This window comes from Haemaphysalis longicornis, unplaced genomic scaffold (genome assembly GCF_048455015.1).
Source record: "Haemaphysalis longicornis isolate Haplotype H1 unplaced genomic scaffold, Haemaphysalis longicornis Haplotype H1 scaffold_10, whole genome shotgun sequence".
Lineage (NCBI taxonomy): Eukaryota > Metazoa > Arthropoda > Arachnida > Ixodida > Ixodidae > Haemaphysalis > Haemaphysalis longicornis.
Window position 1 is genome coordinate 69,143,692 of NW_027526204.1, and position 21,605 is coordinate 69,165,296.

The 21,605-nt window shown below is 43.6% G+C and overlaps 1 long non-coding RNA gene across 1 annotated transcript; it reads right to left on the reverse strand.

Moving 5' to 3' along the window:
- Window positions 1–405: 405 nt before the first annotated feature.
- Window positions 406–3,577, reverse strand: LOC144157779 (uncharacterized). The gene is made up of 4 exons (XR_013319857.1): window positions 3,245–3,577; window positions 2,896–3,055; window positions 2,686–2,808; window positions 406–2,196 (listed from the first exon to the last, which is right to left on the reverse strand). It is a non-coding gene; the product is annotated as an uncharacterized LOC144157779 (long non-coding RNA).
- Window positions 3,578–21,605: the final 18,028 nt, after the last annotated feature.

Consider the following 21,605-nt stretch of genomic DNA (forward strand, 5'->3'; position numbering starts at 1 on the left):
AACACTGATCCACGTAAAATGATTATGGATTTATCCGGTGCGCCGTTCCAGGTACCTTCAGACCAGCTGTTTATGTAAAACGGTGTTTCGATAGACGTTGAGAAGCTGTCTATGCGACTCCACTTTTCCAATATATCTGCTTTCCTGTTGGTATAAACTGAGGTCATTTGCCAGGCTGGCGGATGCATTGGTATCAGAAGGAAACCGCAAGCACCATTCTAACGCAGCCTTGACATATGTCCCACAGTGATACCAACAATAGGAAAACAGAAACCGCCGCAGCAGTGTGGTCCCTGACAGTTCCCAACAGTTGCCTATCGGAGCACAGTTCTACATAAAAGTTGGTCTGAGATACCTGGAGCGGCACAGAGACTTTGGCTTCATCTGCCGCATCCTGTTCTGGGTTTTGGCTGCATGTAAAAGAAACAAGACTCGCATTAAAATACATACCAAACCAACTATTAGCACTGATACAATGCTTTTCAAAACACTAAGCAAATTTTATTCGCTCGTATTATTGCGTACATTTGAGATACGGAGACATATCTGTTTCCACTTGGGCAGAAAATGACCAGCGTACAGGATCAAATACCGAAACGATATCAAGTGGCCAAAACGATCTAAGTGGCATTTTCCTATTTTCGCTAGGAAGCAACTTAGTCCATTCTTTTTTGCTAAAAAAACATGTGTAATAAAGATGGCTTTAAGCGCAACCGCGTCACAAACAGACTTGTACATCTACCCTCGCACTAACTCAAAAAGCATTACACAACAGTGAGCATAAAATATGCTGTTTTATCACATGAAATCAGGTACCGCAAATGCGGAAGTACCCACAGCGCTTGCCATACCATGTTTACGCATACCGGTTCCAAAATATGCAGTTTGCTATTAAATTGTAGGGAAAAGCCAAAAATACAAGCCATACACGGTTGGATTATTACAAGACCTACAAGAGTGTAGGAAAAGAACACCGGAGCCAATACTAAGAATATAACATTTGCACAGAAAAACCTATACCGGAAGCATGTGGCACTATTGCACAACTAAAACATACACCATATATCAATATCAAGCTAACTGTAGCCAAAACCGACTATATACGCGCCCTGAAAAAGCCTTTCACTGAAGCCGCGTTGCTTCCCCGACCATTTGTAGCTATTTAAAATAACTTATATAAAAAAAAAAGCTCATAGCACCCAGTGTGAATCTTACAAAATTTTACAAACCAGATAGCTCGGAGCATGTTACGCATTTTACTATTTAACAAGGAGCCTAACTCCAAAGACGTTATTAATTACACAATTCAGACATCCCAAATAACCACAGCCAGGTAGCTTTGAAACATACAGGTGACCAATTTTACCAAGCCAACTTGGAAGCATTTTTCCAGCCGGAACATTTATCTGAGGTAAAATTCACAATTGCGTGCTATACAAACCCTACTATCATGACGACAGTATGCTTGTGACCAACGCACTGCCTCTAAGAAGCAAGAAATGCAACTTAGTCCAAAGTAAACAACTTTTTCAAGCCAAATATGTATATTTCGCATTCTTCTAGGGCTTAGGTGTCAGCTAAGATACAGTACAAAAATTGATTAATAAAGCCCAAAACCGTCTGTGTAAATAATTACTTACGTTTGCATCCATCAATAGCAGCACTGCCATGGAAAAAAATTACGAGCTGCACTTGAATAATAAAAACGTTACAGTGCAGTGCCATTAACTACATTAACAGAGTAACAGAGTAGCTGCAAAGGCAGCCTGCGCTTTGTGCCAATAATGAAAAATTTCAAAGGAAAGCACGACTTCACTTTTGCAATTGACATGCCGCTTGCATCTACCAATCATTTGAACCACGACATATCTTTCCGAATAGGCTTCAACGTCTAACAATAATTTAAAACCCCAAGTAGAGTGACCACATCAAGTCTTTCAACAGAGCTTTCAACTTAAATTACACCAGGCCTCTGTTAAATGGCCAAGAACTCTCTGCAAAAGTCCCAAGAACTCTCCAAAGTCGCATAAATTTCAGGAGATTAAGATGAAATATACGGCGAGGAGGATGACCACATCTTGATGTGACAACGCAGGCGGAAAATCCATGACGTGTTTCTTGCAGACAATATTTACGCTGCCATTTTCTTCTCTCAAAATAACTGGACTTCGAGAATAACTGGACCACGTCATGTACCTTTAAGGAAGGAACAAGAAAATTTTGTTAGACGATGGGTTTAAATGAGTGAGTTGCTTAGGATACCCCTTTTATAGCACAGTAATTGATTGAAATATCAGCGATTTCTTGGTTTCTTTTCTGGGAATGCTGCTAACAATGTACAAACAATATTAGCACAGACTGTCAATGGCCGTTCTCTAATTCTGGAAAGCGACCGCACTGGGCGTGGCCGTGGTGCCGTATTATCACAGCAGCAACTCTCAATGTGAAAGCAAAATGTTTGCAAAACTTGAATGCAAAATAATCGTTTTTTTGTCCACATGTTGAAGCATCCGAAACAGGCTGAATGTGAAGGTATTTCCCAATATTGGAGTTCACGATTTATTTTTAACCGTAAGATTTTGCTACAAAGAAAACTACCACAAATTCAGTCCCGCAAAAATAAAATGCCAGCTTCAATAAACACTACCATAAATTGAGTCCCACAAAAATAAAATGCCAACTTACCCAACTAAAATTAAGATGCAGGCGTTCCTGGCAGGGCCTCCTCGGAGTGCATTTCCAGGAAAGTTTTGCCAACGTGTTCCCAAAAGCTCTTACTGTCGTTTTCACCTACAGGTCAAGTTGTCACTGAAATGGTGTTCCGAAGCCATTACGTATATTGCAACAACCTAAAAAGGGACCATCAAAGTTCCAGAACTGGGAGTGCGTACTTACTTGTAGAATGCAATGATTTCATCCCGTACAACGGCTTTCATGTGTTTCCTTTTTGTGAACACACGCCTTCAAGAACGGTGAACACACGCCTTCAAGAACCAGGAAAATGGCAGTATGCATTCCTTGTTTCATTGTTTTAAGCCCCGGTCCGCCCTATTTCCTAGAAAATAAGAACAGCATAAAAATATCGAAGCATAAATTTACGCTTCCCTCTAAGAAGGGAGTACTACAAGATCTCGTACAATGCCTGATTAGTTGTGCTAAACTTTATTTTGCAGCACGAGCCCTGGTAACGTTTTCAGGCGAAACAATTTTAAATATAAAAATATTTGAACATTTTTAGGCTCACCTGTCATTGCTCCATGCGGAGTGGTGAACGTCTGTATAATACGCAACACTCAAGAGGCACTCTTTCGTGGCTTTATGACTTCCACAATGCATTCATAATCTGCCACACTTGTCACGACGACGCCTCGGCGTGCCGAAGATGTCTTCAGCCACAGTGATTACCACAGCCCTGATTTCAGAGGTATATGTAAGGAATGGAAATAATTCGTTTTAATGTCTGTTCTTCAGACAAAGGAAAACAATTGTCGCAAACTACCAGTGTAGAGACAAATGTCTCCACAGTGAGCCATAGTCTGCATCTGGACAGGTTGTACAGATCGAATACAGAATGTAGCAATCTGCTTTCGCAGTATATTTTCTAAGTTCTAGGAAGCACAGAAATGGGTTAATGTTGGGTGCACATAGTGATGCAAGAACGTATCACCTGAGCGTTGTCGGAAATTATTTCGAGTCTCGGGTTACCACCGACATTGACGGCATAAAAATGCAAGAGTGGCTTATTTCTAACGCGGTTCGTGAAGTAGCAACCACTAATTATGGATATTGGATAAGTATCCTGAAGTCTCAAGTTACCACTAACATTAACAGTATAGAAACGGCAGCACACTTTCTATATACCCGCTGCGTGTTGTGTTTCTACATTTCTTCCCCTCTACAAAAGAAACGTTTGTTACTGCGGTACTGCTAAGACAACTGTCCCTTCCATTTCTCTACACTTCAGGCAATGTTATTTAAAATAGATCATCTCAATTGGTCCAAGGAATTGAAAGAAACATGGAACATAAACATGAAACATGGAAACATGGAACAGATAAACGTAAGATCACGCCTTGAAAGCACATCAACACAACTCGAAATAGCGTCTACCTTGCGCGCAACGGGCAAGGTCGAAGACTCCCGGACTGGTAAGCACAGTAAATGCATTCTACTCAGCAGACTAACACAACGACGCAATTACCACGCAAGTTTTAAAAATACCGATAAATCTAAGGACGGACGCTCCGACAAACTTGCTTGGAAGTTGTACACGTGTGCACGCGCGATTATCGCGAGCAACTAACCCGAGAAGATTCGTTACCGCAGAGATACACAGCAACCGTCAATATACAACTAAACAAAGCCACACAGTAAGGGAACATCCAATCATGAAACGCGCAAACCAGCAACTTCCTTATAGCAATGGCTAACGAACGCAGTCAGAAATGTCCAGCCGACTCTGACCCACGAACACGGAAGTTTTGGTAGATTACGGCTGCAAACGTTCCTCCAACACAAAATGTTACACGCCGCGACCACAAGCATGGATGACACACGAACAACGGGCAGAGAGGCGGTATGTTTATCGGACGCAGTTAACAAGGATGTCACTGAACAACAACCATTACTAGCAGCATACTAGCAGCATAAATAAGCAGCACTGACCTTTTTTGCGCCTCCTCGCAAAACTCCACTTCGTCGAACAGGAAATACAGCCCGGGGATATGAAAAAATCTGCAGTTGCACGCCGCAATCAACCCAATCAAACTGCTAACGGCGCTAACGGTTCTCGCCAGCGTGACCGAGACTTTCTTCAGTAAATATCAGGCGCATCGCGCGAGCAATTGAGAAACCCGCTTGGGGATGCCACTGATGGCGCTGCATGCGGAAGACCGTAAAATTAGCGGAGGGAATTATGGAAGATGGGAGCGCTGCTGTCGTTTAAAGTGTTGATGCAGTCCCGATTTTTATCCGTCGTCGTCGTACCCGTTGCAGCCCCACTGTACCGTGAATCAACGCAAAAACAGCTTTGCCGTGCTGCTGCTGACGCATGCGCATGGATTGCGCTACTGGAGTGGCGGTCTTTTCCTCATGGCTTCGGCAAACTTCCGGTCTCGCGGAGGCTTTGGCGATGCGCCCGCATAAGAGCTCATACAAACTCGGCACACGTGATGGCTTTTATTTGATTCAGAAAACGGGCATAGCAAGGGCGTGGCTTCATTTACTGCTTTTCTTGACAACAAGCCTTTCCGTAGTCAATAAAATATACTGCGACGCTCTTAGATACCCACGTTATATAAAGCTACTTACAGCTAATTAGCGAGTAATAATACATCGGCCCGTTTCCCAGCCCTTTTCCCTCCTGAACACCATTACTACAGGAAAACAGCAACTGGGGAAGCAGCTGGAGAAGGCGGGTCATTCAATGAACTTCAATTACTATGACAAGACACAACAACAGCAAGTTAACTCTGCGCATTTTTGCCGTTACTGCACAGCATAATTGGGAATTACAATGTCATTTCAGGATTAATACATACAAAATAATGCAGGTATCACGTGGTATATTTAGTTGTCCAAGTTTAGTTCCGTTCACCCAGTCAACCGCTCCCTGCAAAGAGGCTTTTGTTTTTGCTTGTGGAAATTAAAAGGGACTCACCTGTTAGCATTCCTATCGGACTTACTACGTCATGACCAACGGACTTAAAAACCATCGTGCACCAATACGAATAGTTTTACAAATACATACCGATATTCACAACGGCCTAGTTTGCTTATTTTAGATATATGTCGCTTCTCTACTGAAACAAAGAAATAAAACTCTCGCATGGTAGACCGCTAGCGCCTTCCAGTGAAGACTGGATAAACCAAAATGCGTTTCTTGTTTTTTTTTATCTCTGCAAAGAAATGATATACAGCAATCTCCCGTACAGCAAGGCACCGTAAAAATGTATTCGTATTATCCGAAATTCGTCTTAAGCGGAGGTGTATTGCATTGTGGACGTTACAAGAGAAAAATGTTGTGGTTCTTAATCAGTGTTCGTTTTAACCAAGGTAGTCTTAACGAGGATCTACTGTATTTCTAGAAGCAAACCGGGTCGTTAGTGTCATTTCTGTGAATTTGTAAAATTTCTTGTATCGGTACATGGTGCTTTTGAATTAGTAAGTCTCATGAATTTGCGTCATGAATTAGTGAGCCCCATATGAATTGGATCAGGTGAGTCACCCTTAATAGCATGCACGAGACGAAAAATGCTAACGAACATCCAAGCATATATAACTGCATGCGTGACATGCTGCGTGCAATGTAAAATGCGGCACAGTCGGTTAACACTATGTATATACCGCATCAGGGCATAAATAACGTGGACTAAGTACCTATTTTACAGCAGATTGTAGCCATTTATACGTTCCTGTAAAGCACTTAAAATTGTGCACGTACTACAACACAGCAAGCTGATGGCTGAGCATTGAGCAAAAAACAATGTTTCTGCGACGCTTTGTGAACCAAATGCAGAACATGCAATGGTCTCAACAACCATATATATTTCTTTATGAGGTATCCACAAAAGCCCAATGAATTCTTCAGCACTACCACGGCTCTGTCCCAAACGCAGAAGGAGAACCTGAGGACATCTGGTCCTTCTCAAATTCAAATCATTGGTGATTTCAGACGTACTGCGCGTCTGCAATTAGCAAAAGACGATATTCACTAAAGCGGTCTGAGCGCCGCAGACAACCTGAAAGGGGTTCGTGGAATTTCTATTTTCGCTAAGATACCCTTTTCTCGCACCTTTCATGCTTTGTACGGTGTTGTTATAGCAATGGACATATTTTTTTCTGTCAAATAACGTCACTAAAAATACGTCTTAGCCGTCTTATATAAGTAAACTGCTCTAAGACAGTTCCATAGATATCGACGAAGTTTATTAAATTTTATGTGGTGCGTGCGTGTGTGAGTGTGTGACTGCATGCATGTGTGTGTGTATGTGTGGGTGCGCGTGGTTGCATTCGTGTCTGTATCTATGTCTGTGGGCGTGTGCGTGCAAGTGCTTGTGCGTGCGCTTGTGCGCCAAAGCGCGTCAAACATATATGTGGTTCATTGTTCCAGTTATGCACGATTCAGTGCATACTTCACTGCAGCGCACAAGTTATGTGGAACAAGACACGAGCAAAAAATATACAAAAGCACTGTCCAAAATTTTTACTGGGACATAAGTGGAACAGTAACTGGAACGGCCGACAGCGCATCCCCTCATTTATTGGGTTCCACATAATAACCACAAACCTAAAGAAAACAAATGGACAGTTCCAGATAAGATCCACTTATATCTCTCGTTCCAGTTATTCTTCGTTTAGATCCAGATAAAAATATGTGGATCGCCCCGTTTAACTGCAACTTACATGGAACCAGATTAAGAGTGTAAGAGAAACCTAAGAGAACAAGTTGTAGTTAAAAGGCTGGTACTAACTCTATGTGAACTGTACCACGAACTACCAGTAGTGAACAATTGTATGGTATGTATACAAGCCCTATTAGGCCATGGCACGACACTATCCGTCAAAATAAGGTTGCCCGTGCCTTTAATGCATTATTTAACTTGACAGGTATCGCCTCAAAATATTCATCTACAGTGTGGACCTTTCACCGCGAATTCGAAAATACGAACCCAGGAGGACATTATATGGACACCACCTAGGCCTCACGAACTTGGTCGTGAACTTGGATTTCGGTAACGTGGTCTACGACCCTTCAATCGGCCATGTGGAATAGCCGAGGCACATTGCTCTCCTATCTCTTCACTTAATAAACCAGTTACCCTACCTACGTATTGCGAAGGAAAAATAAGTGACTGGGGCTCCAATCGAGGCCTTCCGCGTGCAAACCCATTACTCTTCCTGTAGGTCTAATAGGCAGAACAGCAAAACCTGCTTGTCAGTTGCTCAGCACAATAGAACCACAGTTCCAGGCGAACCAAAAGATGTCTCTAATGGGGGTGCATCTAGGTGGCCATGTTTGTCCCTCAGGCTACCCGGTTAGGGAGGCGACATTATGTTCCCAAATAGGTACAAGGCCGACAATTTCTGCACCCACCCAGCACAATCCTCTGATTCCTTTGGAACACTACGGCTATTCTTTTGAGCTGCCACCTAAAGAAGTCCACTGTTCGGCTCCAGAAGCTCGGTGTGTATCGTGGCGTGTTTTTAGCATGAACTGCGTAGGTTTAAACCCCACCAGTGCTGCTTTGTCCCGAACAACCCGCAATTTTTGCAGTACTTTGTTCTTTTTGCTCAACTGTTAGCCTTATTTTGACAATTGAGAGTGTCTTGGTATCTTTCAGATGGGTTTAGGAGCCCGACGCGAAATAACACGTCCAATTTCCTTTCCGCAGCTCCCAAGAAGTGAGCGACGTATATTTTCTCGGAATGCAATATCGCGTCAGACACATGGCCTAATGTTTTAGCTATCAGAAAATAGAACAAAAAATGTAACTTTATCCATAAACCTAAACGGGATATCTTTGAGGACTACAAAAAGCTATCTAATGTACTTAAATAAAGAAAGCCTACCCATTACTTCCTCCACGATTGTGGCGGCTAAACGAACAATGCAGATACCTTGTCGCGAAAACCAATTATAATAAACATCTTTATGTCCTACTGGCAGTCTTGGCTTAATTTTGTGCCCGCTCGTTTGCTATTTTCCAGGTGTGTTTGTTCGAAAAGTGCGTTCGATGCCGAGATTTGGGGAAAATGGTACCATGGAAAAACTGCGAAGAATTGCAAGAACTGACGCCATGTGAAAATTCTCTACCTAAACCTCCGCAAAAATGAAATCGATTGTGCGGCCGAGAATTCATAAATCATTTTTCAGAACAGGCGCATTTCCTAGATCGCGATAAGTTTAAAGTTTCTATTGTTCATGTAATTCGAATTCGGCATTACCACAATCGCAATTTAGTAGCCACGTTGTATAGCCGCGGATGTTATCTATGTAGGAAAACGGTACCCATGTGATTTCGCTGGCGACTTACCAGTCACTCTTATGCAGGAGCCTTCCTCCACAAGAAACAGAAGGCTATGTGAGAAAGTCTTCGGTATGTGCGCTAGAAGTTAATTCGTGCTGGTGCAACCGCATTTGCGCGATCATCACAGATTTTTAACCGCCATATGCAGCATATGCCATTGATTTGCTTCATTTTCTTTTATTTTGGGGGAAAGAAGGTTTAGTCAGTACAGTTAATTCTCTGAAACAGAAAAGAAGTGAACCTATAACTGAAATAATTTAATGACCTAAGTTCTTTTCACAAACTTAGTTTTCGGAGCATGAAATCGAGAGGAGGGGCTGTTGTGATTTGCGCACTGTGAATGATACGTTTATCAGAAACGTTTTAACAAAATGGAAAAAGATATACTTGAATGTAGTTCAGTAAAATCGACAGTTGGCGCAGTTGGTGTTTATACATCGTTAAGTAGCGCTTGAAACAGGACGACAGCAGAGAAGAGACAGCAGAGACTGACACGATAGCTCCGTCGTGTGTGTCATCTCTGCTTTCGCCCTGTTTCAAGCGCTACTTAACGATATACTCGAATACCTACCATATGAACATTTGGAAGTGAAAACCACACATTTTGCGTTGGCGTGACTAAAAGTGGGTAAGAATCCTAAGAAAACAACGCTTTGCCAGCGGCGTTCGCATCCGTGCACGTTTGTTAGGCCAACCATACTTCTGATTAAAAATAACGTGCGCTATGGAATCCAAGACCTGCAACTTATGAAGAGTATCCAGGCCGTATTTAAAAATGAAGGATTGTGAACCGCCCGTAAGTCTCTAAAAGGCTTAATTTTTCTACCATCGCCGTATGATTTACGCAGTTTCCCGTCAAAACTTGGAATATTTCATATTTTCAAAATTTTGTAACCGCTATGAAATATGAATACACTGCGCATTGTGTATCGCTCCCAAACGTTTCTTTTACGTATACAGTGTTACCTTACGACTGCGTATCATATCGCACGAACTTGCCACCGAAGATATGTACTTCTGAAAAGTATTGCAAAGAACGTTCAAATTTGAAGACATCACCGGCTTATGAATTTATGAGTGCTGAATGAAGCAAATATCCTCCTTTATTTCCCTAGCTTTTTCCCGTGCAAACTTGACGATGCTTTCTCGTCAGACGATTATACGTGTAAGTAGTGCCTCCGCATTCTTTAAAGTGATAAGCTTTCATGGTGGTCGCGCATGAACACGCGACTAAGAACGCATTAGTAAGGTTCTATGTCATAACATCAAACGCTCGTTTGCTCGAAACTGGAACGCACCCTATCCATTTGTTGTTCCCTATCACCATGTGCAGCTTATTTTCAAATGCCCAGTATTGGGGGCTGAACCCATAACTCGGCTACGTGAAACGGACGTACAGCTACACGAGCGTAAAGACGCACGTAAAACCACCCCAGAGTCTACGAAGACTGTTACAATTTAGCACTTGATGGTCCCTTGATAGCTCACTCTACGACGTCGAAATAAGAAGTAAGCCTCATCAAAGCTCCAGGTATTTTACGGGTATGCTCGATAATTATATTTGTTTGTCGTCAAACTGCATTGTAACACAGTGACGTATGACCTATGACACCACCAAAGCCATGATTAGGACCATGATTTATTTGGGAATGACTTCGTGTTTGTTACTCTCCGCTATGGACCCTTTTATGGCCTCCGCCACGAGAAGAACTCAGGAGGTACGCCGCAACACAGTCATTTTTGGTTACAGTCGAACGTCCCGTTCATAGATATGTCCCGTGCATGTGCCCAGTTTTAAGGGCTAGGCAAGAACATTGCGTAAAACGTGTGCCAAAAGCTTAATATTATGAAAGCAGACATTTTCCTTTTTTAATTTCAAAGATGGATGCAGGGGACAATTCAATGGAAGCTCATTGAGAGCACAGAGAATCTAGGCACTGAAATACATGCGAAGACATTTGCGATTTTGTAGGTCGGGACGTGCCTGAATATAATCCTCGTTGATATGGACAACAAGCACGTTTAGTCGTTCAAAGTATGCTGTCTAATAGGAAAAAGAAAACAGACTACTGACATACTACTTATCCATAATAAATATACTAATTTTGCAGAAAGAACATTGAAGATCCATTTTTTTATATTGAAAAATGCGTGAGCACCTCTTTCCTCTTCCCTAATACGACGCTCGGCCCGATGCGTTTTGCAGTCACATGACCCGATTTTGCACCGCGTGCAAGCAGTGATTTGGCCGCATCGAGAAGCCACACGATGGACGCTGCCGGTACAGAGAAGCCAATGATAACCGCTTCGACTTGACATTGTCTTTGCAACTGTGAGCACAGTGCCGCGGCAGCCAATGCGGCTTTCGGCCTTGATGTCACCCTCTCTACATGCCGTGTGTTGCTCTGAGTCCTTCTTTCGCCGACCCTTCTGTACTTTATCTCGGTATTGACCTACTGACGCAGCATATTTTTTGCACATATTTCTCGTACATTGCTCATGCAATGAAAGTGCAGATCGTTATATGTTTTAAAGTTAATTGTACTTGCTCTATTGTCCTCTAATGCCCATTGAAGATCCCGCACCGCGTGTTGGTTCGCCACCTAAACTTCTAGCAGTGCGTCCCACATAACGCGTGCAGGAAGGCTGGTGAGTTCAAAGTCGGAATTTGAATTCAAATACAAACCATGTTTAGCGGCACCATCATGCACTTGAATAATCTTTTTGACTGGATTTCTTCCATACTCCGTACCAGCACCGACTTTTTTCTATGGGCTAGCTACACTTAACATTTATTTACCGACGTTTTTTTTTGTACTATGTTGTATTTGTAACAGTTGTTTAAAAAAACGCGTAACTCATACAATCCGTTCCATTCACAATTACTGGTCACTGAACCTTGTAATTTCCGCATTTTTTACCTCGTTTAGTTTCTCCTTTCTTTCACTCGTTATAATTTATTATAGAAATTCAAGCACCTTACTCAGTGCTTTTCAATGAGCCTGCAAGTTCAACTAAATACACAAAAATATTTGTGGTGGCCCTTGGTGGTGGCCCCCGGTGGCCCCTCTCCCGTTGTCGGAGACGCTGTTGTTGCGCCTCACATTTATTTTTGAACTTGCCGTTGAAAATCCTCCATGACTGGCAAGCCCGGATCATTTCGTCCGCATGCTTTCACATCTCTTCTAAAGTATACCGCAGTAGCACGCGCTAGAACCCGCGGCCAAGTCCAAAGCCAGAACCCGAACAAAGCCAGAGCCAGAACAATTTTCTACTGGGACCCCCAGATACCTTGGCGTAGTTGTCGTCCAAGGAATATTCTCGAAAAGCACTGGCTTACTATGCCAGTCACCGTGCCAAAATTCTACGCACTTGTTCCAGCGGACTTTACTGCCAGACAACTCGAAAAACCTCCTTGGATCCTTCATCCCCTCAATTACACTTTTCTTATCACTACAGAAGACAGTGATGCCCTATGCATATGGCAAATTTTAACGTCCCTCTAGTGTAAACGGGGTCCGTTTATATTTTACCAGGGCGTTCGAGAGTACTGGGGCAAAAAGCCCGTTAGAGGTAGAGAGAAATTTACAAAATTAGGGGAAGGGATGCCTCAGTATTCACTCATGCGTCAGTGTGTAATGTGTTTATCGTTGCGAAGGCGTGGTACGCTCTTCAGGCGACTTGTGTGTCGAGAAGGAAGAGAAAAGTTACACAGGGTTTTTGCGGTTTCTGTGTAGGCTTCAAGTTGGGAGCGTAAGAATCGAGCTAATTTGTTTAGCTTGATCAAAAGTTGTGGCTTAGGACTGGCTCAGTCGGATAGCCGACGAATAGTTTCTATTTTTATGTTTCTGAGAGCGCAGACGGATTGCTTTCAACGGACTGTGGTACAAGTCCGGCTGCGTGATGTAATGTCAGACTGTTGTCTCAATCTCCGAAATTCGCTGTGTATGTGTGCAAGTGTTCTTGCGCGCAGTCGTGTATGCTTTTAAAATTTTGCAAGTTAGGTTTTCTTTTCAGTATTTCTATCGTTTACCGCGGAAGCATTTGTACAAAGATATGATTGCTTTGTCGCTAGCTGTGGTTGTTTATCGTCAGTTCTGTGCAGTAGGCCCATAAAAAAATATTTAAAAAAAGTGAAACAAATGCCAGTACGTTCATCCTTTACATCTTCGTGGTTACGTTCATTCTTTAAACCCTTCTTCTTTAAGCGTTATAGTGGAACGCTCCCAGTAAAACTCGGGCTACAGGAAAAAGGACTATATGTACACCCTGGGACCCTTAACAGCCGCCTATGAAAAAACTTGAAACGATTTAGCAAATCTTCCTGGATTGCTCGGATGCGGTGTTCCGCTGGGCCATCCTCCAACTAACCCTTAAAAAAGATCCCCCGTTAATGCATTATGGCGTTCGTTTTTTTCTAGTGGACAATGATGGGGGTGTGCACTATGATATGTTCACAGCTCTTTGTCTACATCCAGTAAGGAAAACTTGTAGAGCAGTTTAAAATGCAGACGAGGATGCTCGTATACAGTATCAGAATATTTCGTGGAAAGTGTTCCTTATCTAAGAGAAGTTTATAAAGTGATACCGGAAGAACCTGAGTGGTTACCTATTCAGAATGTACTAGCCCAGTTTAAGAAGTTTTAATCCACCCACTTCAGCCGATTTGAGGCTGGAGCGTGTAATTTGCATTATACAGTGCGTTTTGTTTTGTCACCAAGCAGGCAGTAAGGAAAAAAATGGCAGCATTTCCATTCCGTGAATGATGGCAAGGGTGCGGATTACGGGGACTCGAAATGACATCCAAGTTGCGCCACGAGTGACATCCGATTGCGCCCCGACCGCATTGGATTTGAACCCTGAGTTGCACATTAATTATTCTTTTAATGAAACTGCAACTTACGGCTCAAATTCAATTTCGATTGATTTTCGCTTGATGGTGGTGTGCGCATGGATGGACGTGGATGAACGTCCTAAGGTACTCCGCACCGTTAAAGGAGAGGGAGTAAGGCCTTTGACCCTCGGGTAATAACTCACGGTCGTAGTCCAATGGGCAAGACGACTGACACTAACTGTGTCTGGTCTACCAGATGGGCTCGAATCCTGCCGGTGACTGTGTGATTTTTGTGATTGTAAATGCTATGGGCATGGACTCGGACAAACATTGTGCGGTCCTAAGTTACTCCGCACCTAAAAAAGCGATGATAGCTCAAATAGATCGAGGGCGGCTTCATAACACGACAGACCCAGGTTTGATTCGGACCATGGGAAGCGTCTCTTCTGACCATAGGTGCACATGTCATTGGTCCCCGTGGCTGCTAACCCCTTTCTCCTTTGGGGTGGCCCAGTGTTTAGGCTGCCGGTTTTACTGCGTAAAAATCCTGTCCTCGCCTGCCGAGACCTCTCTTAAGTTGAGAGGTTTTTTGGCGCGACGTGCGGACAAAGCTCTACTATAAAGGAGCATCACGCTCTAGTTCGGCACACCAAAAAAAATGGCTCCAATCCACGCTGTGAAGGTGCTTGGAAAGCAAAGCTTTAACCGACACCCACAACAATTGTCCGTCCGACATCACTTAAATTCACACACATGGCTCTACAAAGAGTGAAACCAGAGATTCTGCCAGGCGTTACCTGAAATTCGCGGGGGCGGCGTGCAGAACAGTGAAAGAAAACGGAGTGGAGCGTCCTTCGAAGGCTGAGGCAGCGGAACCTAGCCATCCTGATGTGCTATCTTGAGGCTACATCACCACGCGACACAAGCGCGGACACCGAAACAATTCGGCATGTGAGCTGAGTGATTGCCATTTACACCGATTTAAACTAGTTAGTTTAGTAAGTTAGAGAATTGCGAGAAAGCTGAGGGAGCTTATATAATCGCTATTGATCAGAACCAGTTGCTCCTTTCGCCTTTTGTAACACTTGTTAAAATGCAACCGAATTGGTATTCACCAATTTAGAAAACAGAGCCTTATTTATGGCAAGCAGCACTGCGTTTCTCTAGAGGCCAGGTGTGTGTATGTGGTCTCTACTTTTTGTTTTCCCGCCCGGCAAACCAATCCTTAACGTATCCTTGCCGTACGACCACTTACTTTCGTCTGGTCCGGGTTACCCAGGAGGTGCTGTCGCACAAGTTCATCAAGCCGTGCGAAGGAAGCCCAAAATGGACGCTAAGCCAGCCAGAACAACTCAAAAACAACCGTCGCTGAAGCAGACGACAAAGCCGTCCCTCCAACGCGCCCGCCCGTGCCAGCAGGCACCTACCTGCACTCGGGGAACGCCGGGTAATAGCGCCCTATCGCCGAGCATATACACTGTGCTCCGGGAGTGAAAACCGCCCTTTTCCTCCTCATCCGCATTCGGAGTTCCTTGTCCCGCACGCCACGAAGGAATCGTTGTCTGGTAGAGGTAGAAAGCTTTGCTTTAAAATGCACTGGAGCATAGTTTATCACTCAGTCGAGACGACCTGCAATCGGGTAGTCCGAAGCGCTGTTGATTCTCAAAAAAGTTGCTTCCCTCTCTCCCTCTCACCCACGAGAGAGAATAAAACCGGCCACTCACGAAGACGACTTGAATTTATACATCACGCGTTACGTTTGGTGACCAGGACTACTTCCACAGTTAAAATCTGCACTGCATACACGTTTACAAATTTCCTGTCGCGGTGGCTCAGTGCATACAGCGTTGTACTCTGATCCCAAGGATGCGGGTTCAGTCCAGGCCGCGGAGGCTGCTTTTCTGCTGGAGGCGAAGAGTGGAAACACCCGTGTGTTGAGATTTCGGCGCACGTTAAAAATTTCCAGGTGGTGGAAATTAGTCATGGTCTCTCAACTATTCGGCGAACTCAGGGACCAGGCGTAGTTTTGGCGCGTTAAACGCCACATTCAAATCCTTTACATATGTTTTCGCGTATGAAACATCTTTAACTACATTTGTTGTTGCAACATACCACACTCTAGGTTGAGCATTGTAATGGCGTCACCCTCGTCTGGCTGCGGCGTAACCATAATCATCATTGACTGTATTCTGCCCTTCTCACCATCAGGGGTGCATGGCCCAGATGCAAGGTGAGGCACGCGCGAAAGATCGAACGTGATCACGCACCTCATCGGTTCCATGTCATCGCAGCTCCCAGTTTCGGCCGGGCTTGCGCACCTTCACTAAATGCAGGAGGCCGCATCGAACCGAGTCCACAGCATCTTCGTACACCCTAATTAAATTCCACCCAGTGTTAAATTGGCAAAGCGTACGAACTCCACGCTAATTTCACTGCCCTCCAATGTGTTGAATTGCTATTGGAGAGTGGTTGTGATCCTAGAAAAACAACCAGCATGCCCGGAACAAAAAACATCACGCCGAATACTGCAATTCGTTTTTAGCAGTTGAAAGCCAAAGGCTCCCCTTTGTTGGTGTAACTTTAAAATCTATTGCAAATCGTTAAGCAACCAGCCTCAAGGCAGTCGACCTGAGGCGTTCATACTTCATAACATTTCACGTAACATACATGACATTTGAGGATAAGTAAGCCCACACTGTTATTACTCTTTATTGCAACATTTATTTCACTCAGCAGAGGCACTCCCTCGGTTCCATAGGAATGCCATATGAATACTTGAAATGATACGGTCCTTCCACGCTGAAACAAGGTAACATCTGTATTCAAGAAAACCGGACGCAAAGTCGCCTCTACCTGATTACATTGTGTAAAGTGGCGTACGTGCCTACCAGTACGCCGCGAGTATAACCGGTTACAAGGGGCGCAGCCTGTCGAAAGTCTGTGCAGTGAGTGTGTCGCTCACACTTTCCAGTCTGCTATACAGCCTAACCTGTTTAATTCGAAGTCGCATAATTCGAACCAACGGATAATTCGAACTGGTCCATTGCTCCCTTAAAAATGACGTGTATTTGAGTGGCGGAAAACTCTCGCTAATTCGCAGCTGAAACATGCGCCACGGTTAATTCGAACAATATTGCCAGTAGGGAACAGACTACTTTTCGTGAAATTCGAAACACAAGGCCAGAGTTCAATGCATCTCTAGCCTCCGCAGCTTCCCAAAACCGCAACCACGAGCCGGCATAACACGCGGCCTCGTTCGTGCGCTAGCAGGGCACGGTCGTACGCCGTACTGTCGTGTATGCGGTAATTTTGCAGCACGTGATTATTGAAAGGGCATACCGAAGTACGTGCAAATACGGTCTACTTTATCGCGCAGGCGTTTCTAATACTGGTAGCGTGCGCTGTACCGCCAATCAAAGGGACCCTCGCTAGTTCAAACTCCGGCTAATTGGAACAGGCTTTCTGCGCCCTCGGAGTTCGAATTAATGCGGCTCGACTGTATTGCATTTTTTCCCGCAAACAAGCGACTAAACATTATCTGCATTAAACTAATGCATTATTACTAAAAAGGGGAGGAAGTTTTTCATCACTAAAGGAGGAAAAAGTAGTTCAGCACATGTGTGAACTTGAAGGTGTTGATTGGGACCTTGCAATAACTAGGTCTCATTCTGTGAAATTACAAACTTGGCGATTATGGTTACAGTGGTATGATGCTAGTGATTATAGAATTGACCTGAACCACAGAGAAAGAATGAGATTCTTGCTTTGTGACCTGAAGCTAAGGCCCAAGAGCTCATCTTCTCTCTGCACAAGCAGCAGCCAAGGCATTTTCCTGCCAGCGCAGCTGTAGTGCAGTGAAGCCTCGCACTGCTACTCAAGGCAGCCCTTCTGAATTGGCTATCGTTGCGCATCGCTCAACTTGTAGTTAGTCGAGCTGTTAATTAGCTAGATCTGAGTTTATTAATAAGGTTTAACAGGGTCTCCCCGAGTATCTATTGGTGTTTTCTAGCTCCGAAAAAATATACAGTTCTCGGACATTACAACTACATCAAATTTCAGTCCGAAACGAATAGCGTAAAATTTGCACTAAAGTTTGGAATATTTGCACGTTCCTAATAAACAGTCCTCTTATTAGTAAATCATGGTTCTGTTTGTTTTCAGGTGCAAACAGAAAAAGTCAGTCATTTTCAGAGACTGTATCCCGATACCAGTTCTTGTTTGTTCCCCCAATCTACAGTGTCACGAAAATGTGTTCTTAATGTGTGCCCAAAATTTAGGTAATCACACAGAATACGCTTCGGGAAATCACACAGTGCCAATAAGCTTTCCGAATTGTTATCATGATTATCATCAACAGCTTACTCAGGGACACTGCAAGACGAGGGTCCCTCCAATTGACTTACAACAGCTCCCTAATCTCCTGCGCAGCTCGAGTCAATTTGTTGCCTCGAATTTCCTTTTCATCCCTCTATCATTCTACTAGCCTTCCTTTTCTTTTAGTCCTGTCTCTTGGTATTCACTCTGTTACCTTGGTGGCCCGCAGCTTGTCATTGCTTCTTACTGCATGGCTAGCCCAAGTCCTATTCTTTTTCTTTACTTGAACTATGATACCATCTACCCGAGTGTGTACTCTGACCCAAGAAGCCCGTTTCCCATCCCTAAGTGTTATTCCTGTTGTTATTCGTGCCATGGCCGGTTGAGCCAACCTAACTTTGCTTTCCAGTTGCTTAGCAAGACGCCACGTTTCTGCCCCATATGTCATCACTAGCATTATGCAGTGGTTGTAAGTAGCATATCGATTATACGAATCTCGCGGTACCGCGAAAAATATTCGTATCATCCAAAATTCGTATGAACCAACTGCAGACGAAAAAAATCGAGCCTTAAAAGCAAGTTTTCGTTTACTTCCTTTCTTACAATCGCCTGCAGAAATCTGTGATGCTTTTAAAGACGATAGTCTTTCTTGGGCTACTTAAACCCAGAAATTTTGGTCTGTCTGTATGTCTGTCTGTCTGTCTGTCTGTCTGTGACTCGATTCAGCCACCCGGCCAAAGTAAAAATATGCCTGCGAAATAGTCCCTGTCCTACTACTCTCGTTTGGATCGGGAATTGATCTCTTTACTTGTGAGAGCTGTTCTGACCATAGATACTGCATATATGACACCTAGAAATCTAATGCAAGTTTTTTCTATTCCTAGGTCTTTTAATGCTTCCAGCTAAAGTGCAAGTGCGTACCGAGTCAGACGCTTTCTCATAGTTTATAAATGCGATGTAAATGGGTTTAGTGTACTCTGTAGATTTTTATACTTCATTGACAACATGGATATGAGTTATCGTGACTGTTGAGTACCCTTTCCTAAAACTAGCCTCCTGACTTGGTTATTTGGGAATCTAGGCTGTCACTTATGCGGTTAAGTATTTCTTCGGTTAGGAGCTTTTAAACAACTGGGAGTAGGTTGATGGGTCCGCCATTTATGAAATTGTTGGTATCTCCCTTCCTATGAATAAGAAATATGTTGGCGTTTATCACTCTAACTCTACTGCACAGTCATGGACAAATGAAATGAGAACACGAAAATATTAATTAACCAGCACACGCAAAATCAAATAATACATATGGTGGAAACAAAGTAATGGCGCTCTAGAGGTATATTTGGAAAGATACACTGTTAATCTTCGTTACTGAAATACAGCCAAGCGACAATTTCACTTGCACGGAAAGAAATCCCACTATTTGTGATTACTAGTTCATATTTTCGCGTTCGCGTTTCATTTGTTTCTGGCTGGACCAATTTGTATAGTACCTCTATATTTACAATTCCATAAATATTTATCTAAACAACCATGAAAAAATTTACAAGTGTGTGCAAGAACTTCAGGTACAGTATATAGGCTAGTGTCAGTGGGTGTGGGAGCAATGATTGTAGCTTTCGAAACTAGTACGAAAGGCTATCACGATTTTTCGGAGTAGTTTCGAATTGAAGCAAGTATTTCCTGGGTTAAAGCCAATCTGTTGTGACTTCTGATAAGAAAACTGTAATTTGAAATATCTCAACTGGGCTGTACTACGTAGACTATAGAAAAATGAAAGGTCTGTTTGACAGGGCTTGGAAATCTTTTCTGTGGCATAAAACAAACATATACAGGCTATCTTTCTACTTTTATCTTTCGTGGTGCTATTTCTTATGCGCTTTGTTATCTGTGATCACCTCAATCACAAGTCCATTAGTGTAATTACAGTAGGACTATGGATTCTAAGAAGCTATATAATTAATGGTATCTTATTACGAGGAAAAAATGTAAACGACAGTTTCAAGAAACTTTCGTATCACCGCTAGAAAAAAAAGAAAACTCAGTCTGTGGGGCAACACAGGGCATGAAAAATCATCCCGATATTATGAACCCTCACAGGCATGCTCTGTTGTAACCCTCCTGTGGCAGGTCCCTTCCCTGTACTGACAACACATTAATTCTACCTTCAAAACACTTGGCGTGCACGTACAAGAATCTTTTGCGGAGAGGGCATTTGCGCGACAAATGTGCATGGTCATTGTCAAACCAGCTTCCCCACTACGCAATGTCAACACCTTTTTGGTGAGAAAGATTTATTCCGGTTTCTTGGGGTATAAATGTAGGCGAGATTACGCCTGCTCGATGTCCTATACACAAGAAGAGGAACATAACAGAAAAAAGAAAAACAGCGTATGCTTTGCATCAGTTGATCGGAAAACCGGAAGGGGGGGGGGGTGGAGGGGGGACTATCAGTACATGGCTGAGCTTTCTTACCTGTTGACCAGGGGGCAGCTTGATTTTTACCACAGTATCAGGATGCAAAAGGAGGAATCGAGTTTCATGAGGGTGGCTAGGCTCAAGTTGCGCAGATCTCCCCGAAACGCCGTCTTCTTTCCGTTTAGCCGCACGGCACCGGAGCAGTGCGGGAAAGCCCGTCACCGGGAGCGGCTGGAGGCAGGTGCATGTTTGCGGCGGTCGATCGTAAGCGCCCAAAGTGCCACGCTGCCAGTGCCCAACTAGTCCTGACGCGTTGCAAGGAATATAACTTACATGTGTATTATTGGGGATTTTTAGTTTCCAGCGCGGCACTATTTCATTTCCATGTGTTCAGTGAAACTGCCGTCCATTGCATATTCAAAATACAAAAAATCTATTTGGAATTTTTTAATGCACTGTTCAATTCTAAGGTAAATTGAATGCTGCATTACTTGCTTCAAAATTGGAAGAATTAAAACATTCACACATTCAAATCACCTTCCTGTCTTTTGTACACAAACAGGAGATCACCATAAAGGCCATCAGCCCCCCTACTGTCAACCACCAGTCTACCGCTAGTACCGCTGGTGGTTGACTAAATAGCTGTCTCTTTGCCATATACCAGGCTGTAAGAACAGGGCCCTCATTACTGTTAAATCACAAACGTTTCCAGTTCTGACACAATATATTTGCATCTGCTTAGCTGCCAGTGGTGCTCAAGCGCTTGCCTGCTTATGAAATGTGCATATGTGTGTGTGTGTGTGTGTGTGTGTGTGTGTGTGTGTGTGTGTGTGTGTGTGTGTGTGTGTGTGTGTGTGTGTGTGTGTGTGTGTGTGTGTGTGTGTGTGTGTGTGTGTGTGTGTGTGTGTGTGTGTGTGTGTGTGTGTGTGTGTGTGTGTGTGTGTGTGTGTGTGTGTGTGTGTGTGTGTGTGTGTGTGTGTGTGTGTGTGTGTGTGTGTGTGTGTGTGTGTGTG